The sequence below is a fragment of the Muscardinus avellanarius genome (assembly GCF_963383645.1).
Source record: "Muscardinus avellanarius genome assembly, chromosome: X".
In the NCBI taxonomy this organism is placed as follows: domain Eukaryota; kingdom Metazoa; phylum Chordata; class Mammalia; order Rodentia; family Gliridae; genus Muscardinus; species Muscardinus avellanarius.
The window spans coordinates 121812917-121823905 of NC_137792.1; positions in this window are offsets into that span (position 1 = coordinate 121812917).

Consider the following 10989-nt stretch of genomic DNA (forward strand, 5'->3'; position numbering starts at 1 on the left):
ATTGTTAGCAATGAAGATTAAATTAACATTTTATTATGTCACTGAACAGCGAATATAAAACAAACTATCTGCAAGTACTTGAAAACGATTACCTACTTCAGAAACACATTAATTCATCATAGAAAAACAAATTAATATCTGGCATACACTTTTCTTGTATCACTTTTATCTTAACCATTAATGTAAGTAAAAATATCAACCAGAATTCACATCAGAACTACATTTGTTTGTTATTAAAATCACTTGGTTATAAATAAAATATGTTGGGAGCAACAACAAAGGATTCTGTGAGAATAATTTGACTGTTTAGAACTTATATTACAAAGTAGTGTTTTTTATTATCTGTATTTTAGTATCAACAGTGTTTGGCATAATAATAGAAAGATATTTAAAAACAAGGGATAGAAAAGTATCTTAGAAGAATATCAGAGAAGTAGCTACATTTATGACTTGGAAACAAGAGTTTAAAATGCTTGAAACAATGTCAAGCTAAATGAGCATTTATGCATCTGCTTTATTAATTTATGGAAGAAATTTGTTAGATTTAAGTAGACCTGTCTTGTTGGTATTCATTTGATACATTCATTTCTTATTTTCAAGAGCTTTTGAAATTAAAGTAGTTAAATAGGCAAAATAGTACAGGATGGTTAATGTAATTATGAGTTGTTAAAATATAAATTAAGAGGGGAAAAGGAAGTATGAGACAAGCTTCCAAATGGTATCCTATCTTTTGAAATCAATACTGGTATTCAAATCTTAAAATAATAAAAGGAGAGAAAAATGAAAGATATTTAAAGAAATTATTTTTTTGGCATTCATGGTTGAACCCAGGGACAGTCTAGCTTCAAATTTTGCTTTCACTCCTTTTTATACTTTATTTTGAAACAGGGTCTCACTAGATTACTGAGAGTCTTGCTAAATTGCTAAGGCTAGCCTTGAATCTGGGATCCTCCTGTCAGCCGTTAAATAAGAAATTTATTTTAAAGTTTCTAAACATATGTGGAAGCTAGAGAGAAAATGAGTCATAAGAGGAACTCTAGACGGAGAAGGAGATAGTATAGATGAGCAAATAAGGTGACCTAACTGGCAGGGATGCGAGGGGAAAAGAGGGAAATGTCCTAATGTGCATGATGTACATTAACATTTCAAAGTCAATCACTAAGCCAAACATGAGGAGGGAGGTGGGAGGAAATGGGGTGGGGACTAGGTAAGGGCTAATTGGGTGATGAGCATGCCTCCACCATCTTGTTCTCCATTAAGATGTATGACTACAATGCATCAATAAAATTTAAAAAATAAAATATTTATAATGAGCACTAAAATTAATCTGACATTATTCATTCAAAATTATATGTTTATGTAAATCCATGAAAAATTTTAAGATATAAAGTAATACATGTTCTGCCTCTATTAGAAAGATGAAGTAATACATGAACTATATAGATAAGAAATTTCACTGTATAGAAAGTGCAAAACAAAAGGCATCTTGGTTTCACTTTTTTTTTTTCAAATTGCTTATTCCTTATTCTTAACCTTAGGTTTTTTTATAATATTTAATTACTATGAACATACAAACTGAAATATAGAGTATAAAAAGCACTTTTCATTCAAAAACTATGAGATAATTGTATACTATTTAAAATACAAAGTAATTTATACCATATTATCATGTCAATTATAATTTTTATAAATTTATATCCATGAATTTGTTAAAGCTGGTCAGTAATTTACTTTGTGTAACACTCCCCCTGCCCTATTTTTTATTTTTTTAATTTGAAATAGGGTCTCACTAAGTTTCAGACAGCCTCATTAAGTAGCTGAGGCTGTCCGTGAACTGTGATCCTCCCATCTCAGCCTCCCAAATGCTGGGATTACAAGCATGCGCCACCATGCCTGGCTTAAGGTTATTTTTCAAACTGTAGATATTTGAAAGAGAAAAAAATATATTCTATAGTCCTATAAATAAAGGTTTATCATGTATACTCATACTCCAAGTTAAATAAACATCCCTGGTTTAAATAATCTGTCTGTTATTCCTTTTTAATTATCCATGCTTCCCTTGATAAACTGTTGGCCTATAGATTGAACAAAGCTATTGTCCTCCCAGTTTCTTGTTGATTTACAAAGAGAATTATATATTTAGATGCCAAGTGCACTTGATTTATCACAGGAAGATTTGGTGTAGCTTTTAGTGATACTTGCTGAATATAAGGTAAGATTACTTATATCCATAGCATTATCAAACAAAGCAAGTCTGTGCCATTCTCCTTTTAAAGGAGATAGCAAAATGAAAAGTACCTGGGAAATCAAGTAAACTTAGAGAAAAGTTGTTGCTGGGAGAAATAGAGAAACTAGAAAGGATATCTATCTCACTTTATTTTTCTAGTCATTTAAAGTGAGAGATGGGTATGGGTTAAACATATTTGTTGTTTTCAAGGCAAGTATTTTCAAGAAGGGAGATGTGACCAGGAAAAACTGAAATACAGCATGATTTTTATTAAAAATGTATGTATCAATATGAAGTAATACAGAATAGTAAAAAAGAAAATGGGAGGGGATACCCATCAAAGAGTGTTTTGAAAATGCATGTGTAGGTAGGGTGGGATTCTCTGTTAGAGCTTAATTATTCAGATGCATATTTAAATATAGGCATGACAATTTATGCTATGATAACTTTATAATCATAAAAAGAACCTTCATTTCAGCAATTGTCTTCTACATTGCTTGATTGCAGAACAAACCACAACATCTTCTCCTCAAGTTCATGTAATTCATGGAGTATATTTAATGCTTTCATAGTTTCTCTCAAAGAACTCTCATAAAGCAAGAACCGCCTCTATTCTTCTACTAATGATATTCCACTAATTGCTCAAAATCACTAGCTTTTAGTACTCTAATAACCCATACATTTTCTTTTCACATCATCATTAAATACAATTACTACTGTTGTGCATTGATTTACTCAACAAACAATCCTTTTTTAAATATAAATATAGTAAAATCCAGAGAATTAATGTGGTAAATGCTATTAGTAGTATACAAATAAGATACTCAGTCATTTCTTTCCTTGGACTTAATATCTCACATTATGAGAGTGCTCTTTCATTTTCCAAAGCTATTTGGCAAGAGACCCCTGGTACTTGGACAAAACAAAGTTCATGTGTCACAGAATATACCTCTCCCACACTTATAATTATCTCTCACTAATTTAACTTTCAAAAGCAACTAATTGCATCTTCATTCAAGGGGTCCAGACATTACTTTTAAATCATTCTGCTGCTGTTCTTTTGATTCTCCTCTGAACCAAATGTAAATAAATCCTAATTGATCCATCATGATAGATAGTCAGGCAGAACTGATTAGCTCTGTGTCCTTTCTCTGAGACCTTCATTATAAAAATCTTTAAGGTGACTTTCCAGGTGTGTCTGTCCTTACAGTCAGTACAGCTCTGGAAAATTATCTATAATTAACTAGGAACAAACATGTCTGCTAAGTATGGTCAACTGAAATAATAGGTTGTTTTTATATTCAAGGGCCTTATCATTTTTGTAGTTTATTTTATTATTATCTTTTATCAGACTTGTGACATGGATCTTGTTCAAGCAACACAAAATGGCTAGTCTCACTGAACAGAATTGTTGAAAAATAAAACATTTAACAAGGTAGCCAATTACATTGATTCACATAAGTGTATACTGAGAATCTACATTGTTCTTAGAAGTAAGATAGGCTCTTTAGAAATTCTGGAAATATAATACAATAATTACTTTTTGAAGCTCAATTGCTACTTTTATTCTAGTATCAGTAAAAAAATTGATAAAATTATTGCACTGTTCAACAAGGAAATCAATTGTAATGAGTTCACCTAAGTATATATTGAGAATCTACATCATTATTAGAAATATGATAGATACTTTAGATATTACAGATATATAACACAATGTTTATCTTGTGAATATTAATATCCATGTATGTTATCTATAAGAAAACTAATAAATGAAAATACCTATAAATTCCTTGAAAGGTACAAGTCATTGTAAAAGGCAATGTAGATTCTCTTTCATGTGTGCTTTTATTGATGCATCATTGTCATGCCTCATAATGTAAATCATGTTAACATAACATACATGCAACATAACAATGACATGTTGCCCTTTCTGGCTCCTCATTTTCCTCCTTCTCAATACAGAATACCCAGATTGACAATGGTATATATTTACATGTATACACATATTCAATGGTAGTATTTCAATTAATGATCCTCAATCTCCCTCCTTCCATAGCCATACATCTCCTTCCTGGCTCCACTGAGGTTTCTCATCTATTATCTGGAGTCTATTTTGTATCACAATTACTTCCTATTCTGCACATACTACAGAAAACATATGACCCTTCACTCTCTGTGATGTGCTAATCTCACTTAACATAATGTTCTCCAGGTCTTTCCATCTTCTTGGGAATTACATGATTTTCTTCTCTATTACTGAGTAGAATCCCATTGTGTGTATTCCCATAATTTTGCAATCCAGCCATCTGTTGATAGAGACCTAGGTTGGTTCCATATTTTGGCTATTGTGAATTGTGCTGCTATGAACACACATATGCATGTATTACTTAGTAGTTCTCTGGTTTCAATTCCTTTGGAAAGATACACAGAAATGGTATAGACAGATCATATGATGAATCCATCCACAGTCTTCTAAGGAATCTCACACTGATCTCTATAGTGGCTGAACTAGTTTGCAATCTCACCAACAGTGTAGAAGAGTTCCTATTTCCCCACAGCCTCACCAAACAAGGCAATGTAGATTCTCAATATACACTTATGTCCAGTGGGGAGGGGTTTGAATAAGCATTACACCTCTGAGATGTTTATGCTGACACGTGAACACCACCATCAGGAAGGACCTACTGTTGTTGCAGAGGAGCCACTACTGAAGAGCTGGGCTATAGAAGAGCTGCTTCTATTGCCACTGCTACTGCTTTTGCTGCTCCCACTGTCACACTTGCTACTCTGTTCTTTCCCTATCACTGTCCTTTCACCCTTCTGGGCTTTAGAGGCAAGCGTTTATAGGCAGGCAGTGCCGCTTTCAAGCACGACACCGGAGACGATCTTCTTCGGACTCTTTATTATCCCAGGCTCTTACATACTCTTCTCCTCTCCGCTCCCCGCTCCCCGCTTATATCTCCCAAGCAGCCAATCAGCACTCAGATCACTCGCTCCATGCAAAATTAGCTTATTTGTTACAAACAGTGGTATGTTGTGTTCCCGTGCGCCCCATGCTCCGGTTACCGGACTTCCTGAAAGTTGTTTACTGCTTAATGGGCCTCACAGAGCTTCCGCTCGGCGCTATTTTTAGGTCTTCGAGCTAGCAGGCAATGGGTGGGGCTCTTCACAGTTCCCCCTTTTTGTTTTTAAGCAGAAGAGGATAGAGGACTCAACCCCTGCTATAGTTTATGCAATTATTTGCCACCACCTTTTTTGCAGGGACGGGCGAGCAATACAGTGGTAACCCGTATGCAGCTGAGCATATCCTCCTTGGGATGCACCCTCCCGGGGTCCCAAGTGCAGTCCTTGCTGACATTCTGCTTTATGATTTTTCCATTGCGGCTAGCCAAACAGTAGGCGATTGTCCTGCTTCAACCGCCATGAAAGCCTGAGCTAGGAGCATCTGATCCTTGGCCCTCTGCAGAAATAAACGTCTCAGGCAACAGAGACATAGAATGCACAGGAAAACAAAACAAAATCCCAATGCTCCCAACCCGGCCCATTCTTTTAGATGGAATGCTGCCTTCTGGATCCGGGACGCCAGCGTTTGGGCCACTTTGGGGTCGATTTGGGTGGTGTTGACCTTGATGATTTCAGCACGTAATTGTTCGGTGAGTTTATCAAACTCCCAGCTCCAGTTGCCCCATTGTTGCTCACTCCATACTGGTTTTGTCCAGATCAGCATGGTGATCAGGTGTATCCATCCCTGAGGCGCCATCTTGCGATATTATTTGACGAGTCAGTCTCTCTGGGATCCAAATCGGATCGGTTCCGTCCTGTGGGAAAACACAAACAGAGCCTCTGGCCCATGTGAGTACCGGATCAGGTCCCTTCCATTTTCCGGTGAGGACATCTTTCCATTTTACCATATCATGGGGAATACTAGAAGGACAAAAATGGCGATCTGCGGCCGATTTGCCATTAATATCTAAATTTAAAAAATTTAAAGTAAAAAGTGCCAAAGATAATCGCTGCCTTGGTTTCAGATTCTCACCTATTCCCCCTTTTTGTTTTATTAGACATTCTTTTATTGTGCGATGGGCGCGTTCAACAATGCCCTGTCCTTGAGGATTATATGGAAGGCCATGTTTTAATGTTACGCCCATCTGTTTACAGAAAGACTGAAATTTTTGTGAGGTATAAGCCGGACCATTATCAGTTTTTATTTCTTTTGGCACATTTCATGCTGCCCAAGCTTCAAGACAATGAGCGATAACGTCACGAGCTTTTTTCCCTGTGTGAGTAGAAGCATATATAATTCCAGAAACAGTATCAACAGAAACATGTACATACTTAACAGAGCCAAATTCAGGTATATGGGTCACATCCATTTGCCATAAATGTAAGGGGAGCAACCCACGTGGGCAAACACCAACATTAGAAGAGGGGATAAAGGGTGTACAAGTACCACAGGCCTTGATGATGTCACGGGCTTGACAACGAGGAATTTTAAATTTAATCTGTAAAGTTTTAGCATTTACATGAAACTGGCGATGAAAATCTTGTGCCCGTTGAAGTGGGGTGAGAGAGAAAATCATGGGCATCTTCGTAAGCTTATCTACATAATCATTACCTTGGGCAACAGGCCCTGGTAAGCCTGTATGTGCCCTAATATGTTGTACATAAAAGGGATTTTTTTTCATCAAAATTAAATGTTGAATTTTAGATGCCAAGTAGTGGATGGGCGTATGTGTTGATATTTGCCCCGCACATTCAAGGGACTTTATCATCTCTACAGCATAGGAGGAGTCCGATAACAAATTAAAGGAAGAATCATATCTCTCAAACACTTCTAATATAATATTTAGTTCAACTAGCTGAAGTGATATATGCTGATATTGAACAACTATGGGTTTTTGTCCTTCTATCATAAAAGCTCCAAGGCCAGATTTTGATCCATCAGTAAAAATATTGATAGCGAAGGGTATAGGTGTTTTTTTGGTTATGGTTGGAAAGATAATAGGATGTTGAGTTGCAAAATGTAATATAGGATCTTTAGGTAAGTGATTATCTATTTCTCCATTAAACACACATCGTAATATAGCCCAATCATCCAGGGAGGTTTGTAAAATTAATATTTGGTGTTTACTATAGGGAACAATAAGCTTATTAGGGGTTTGGCCAAAATGTTGAATACATTGCTGTATGGCAAGAACAGCAACCTTTGCCACCATAGAGGGATAATATTCAATAACCTTTTGAGGAGATAGTTTAGGATGAATCCATAATAGAGGTCCTTGTTGCCATAAGACCCCAGTGGGTTGGAGCTCAGTAGCCAGTATGCATGCCCAAATAGAATCCCTCGGTGAAATGCGCTTAAGGGAAGCCTTAGTTAAAGCTTGTTCTACCAAACTTAAGGCTTCCCGGGCTTCAGCAGTCAGCATTTTAGGAGAGGTTAAGGAAGAATCTCCTTTGAGGATATCATATAAAGGTTTTAGCATAAAATTTGGGATTCCTAAAGCAGGACGTATCCAATTAATATCTCCTAATAACTTTTGAAAATCATTTAAAGTGTGTAACTGGTCTGTACGAATGGTGACCTTTTGAGGCGTGACAAAATTGGGATAAAGAATATTTCCCAAAAAATGGGTGACGGTGCCCTTTTGAACCTTTTCAGATGCTATAACTAAATCCTTTTCCTCAAGGGCTTTAACAAGCATACAATACGCTTCATCCAGTACCTTTTCATTTTCACAGGCTAATAGGATATCATCCATATAATGGAGACAACGCAATGGAGGGAATTTATCCCTAACAGGTTGTAAGGCAGCATCCACATATAGTTGACAAAGAGTGGGGCTATTCGCCATACCCTGGGGGAGCACTCTCCACTCATATCTCTGGTCAATTTGCTCTTGGTTTAGGGATGGCACAGTAAAAGCAAAACGTGGGGTATCTAGAGGATTTAATGGTATAGAGAAAAAGCAATCTTTTATATCAATCACTATAATTGGCCAGAATTTTGGAATAGTTGAGAGAAGGGGGAGTCCACGTTGGACTGGTCCCATAACTTGCATTTGTTCATTTATGGCTCGGAGATCATGTAATAGTCTCCATTTTCCTGATTTTTTTTTTATTACAAATATAGGGGTATTCCAGGGTGATGTGGATGATTGGATATGTCCTAATTTTAGTTGTTCTTTTACTAACTCTTTTGTTGCTTCCAATTTTTCACGGGGGAGAGGCCACTGGGAAACCCATACTGGATCCCCCGTCTTCCAAGTGATGGGAATTGCCTCCCCAGTGGCTACTCCACAAAACCCAATCCCTGTTTAGTGTTTTGTCCTTCAGTGGGGACAGGGCTCCTCCGTCCCTGTAGGTTTCGCCCTAATCCAAATGATGGATGAAAACCTTGCTTGTTAAACATATGTAGCGCCTGGGGAGAATATTCATTATGTAATCGGAATCCCATGTCCAGAAGTAGATCTCGACCCCACAAGGAGACCGGAATTTCCAGCATATAGGGTGTAAAGGTCCCAGAATGTTTTTCTTGGTCCTCCCAATGAAGGGGTCTAGCACTAATATCAGGTGTTTTAATGTATCCTAATCCTCTAAGCTGTGTGTCAGCCTTTTTTATGGGCCAGGCGGGGGGCCAATCCTTAGAAGCAATTACATTAGTATCTGCCCCTGTATCAAGCAATCCTAGAATCGGCTTTTCCTCCACTTTCAAAGTAATTAAAGGTCGTTTTCCCATATCAAAGGCGAGAGATATTATATTAGTACCAGAGGACCCAAACCCTTTTTCTCCTCGCTGTTCCTTTTTTGAAGGGAAGAGAGAATGTAGACTAGGTAATAATAACAGCTGCGCTATCCGATCACCAGGAGAGATGGCAACAATTCCTCTGGGGGCGGAGACCATAACCTTTATAACGCCCTCATAATCTTGGTCAATAACTCCAGGATGAGTTATTAGGCCTTTCATGGTGGATGATGATCGCCCCAAAACTATGCCCACCATTTCTGGGGGTAATGGCCCTGACATATCAGTCGACATAATTTGAATTTCCATTCGAGGGGTTAATACCAGCCGGGTGGTGGCACAGAGGTCCAATCCCGCTGAACCGGGAGTGGCTCTCCGGATTCCTTGGGCGGTTGGAGATTGGGCCATTGGGGTGTTTGGTGTGTCTCTATAGCATTGTACATTTGTGCATTCAGTATTACATTGTTCGAAAATAAGCTGTTTAACAAGTGGCATGGCTGCATCGACATCCCCGAATATTCGTCCAGCAGCTTCTACCATCCTAGCCACAAAATCAGGAAAAGGCTCAGTGGGACCTTGAATTATCTTAGTAAGATTGCCTGACACCTCCCCTTTATTAGGCAAACTTTTCCATGCCCTGGTGGCCAAATTGTTTATCTGATCATACACTTGTTGAGGGTAACAGGTCTGGTTGTTAGCAAATTGTCCCTGTCCCAAAAGCATATCCAAATTCCAGGCAGGTTGTCCTGCGGCCTGATTCACCGCTGCTTGCTCTGCTGCGAACTCAATAAGGAAAGCCTTCCAATCTAAATACTGTCCTGGGGTCAAAGCCGCTCGGGCCAAGTTCTGCCAATCTCCAGGGGTCATGGCATACCTGTAAATGCTTTCTAAGGTGGCTACGGTGTATGCAGCATTGGTACCATAAGTCCGCACGGACTCAGCAATATGTTTTACAAGCTTATAATCTAAAGGCTCATGATACCGAGGTCCTCCTCCTTGTGGTTGAAACACGGGGAAAGCCTGTCTGGATAGTAACATATCCGGCTCACGCCATACCTTTTCATTAAAGGAGCGGCCTCCGCTTTGTCCTGGAGCTGAGGGATTATAGGGCGGAGGAACAGAGCCCTGCGAGGGGCCCGTAGCTAGGGTTAATCTGCTGACTTCCTCCTCTATTGCCGCAAGTTCCTCGTCCGAGTCCCCCTCCCCTTCAGAGCCTAGTTCACTAGCTGGGTGAGAGGAAGTGGACCGTTCCTCTTTTAACAGATCAAGTGCCACTTGTCCCTCTCGCACTAGCGGTTTGTAGTATTTCTGCTCCAAACATGCCCTGACGAGGCGCCACAAAGGATAAGTTCCTCCCGTGACTTGATTGTTTTTTTCTGCCCTTTTAATATCCTTCCCTAACTTATCCCAACTTGCCAGGGTCAAGTTTCCTGATACTGCAAACCAAGGGGCCACCTCATCCACTTGGCTCAAAAAACCCTGAATAGTCTTATCCCTAAGTTTTAACCCCTTTCCGTTTAATAAGGCTTTTAAAGCCTTTTGTATTGGATGAGATGGATTATTTCCCATACCTATTCAGCCTCAGGTCCAGCCTGAGAGTATACTACCCTATAAATCCTCCCCTCAAAGGAGCTCCCCTTCGTCCTCAAACGGAGTTGGGAAAGAACAATCTTATGATCCTCTACTTTGTAGAGCCTCCCTCTTCACAGGAGAACTTACCAGCCGGCTGCCCTGGAAAGTCCAAAGTTCTGACCGTCTCGTTGAGAGAGATTCCCCGTACGGGCCACCACTTGCCGCTTTCAAGCACGACACCGGAGACGATCTTCTTTGGACTCTTTATTATCCCAGGCTCTTACATACTCTTCTCCTCTCCGCTCCCCGCTCCCCGCTTATATCTCCCAAGCAGCCAATCAGCACTCAGATCACTCGCTCCATGCAAAATTAGCTTATTTGTTACAAACAGTGGTATGTTGTGTTCCCGTGCGCCCCATGCTCCGGTTACCGGACTTCCTGAAAGTTG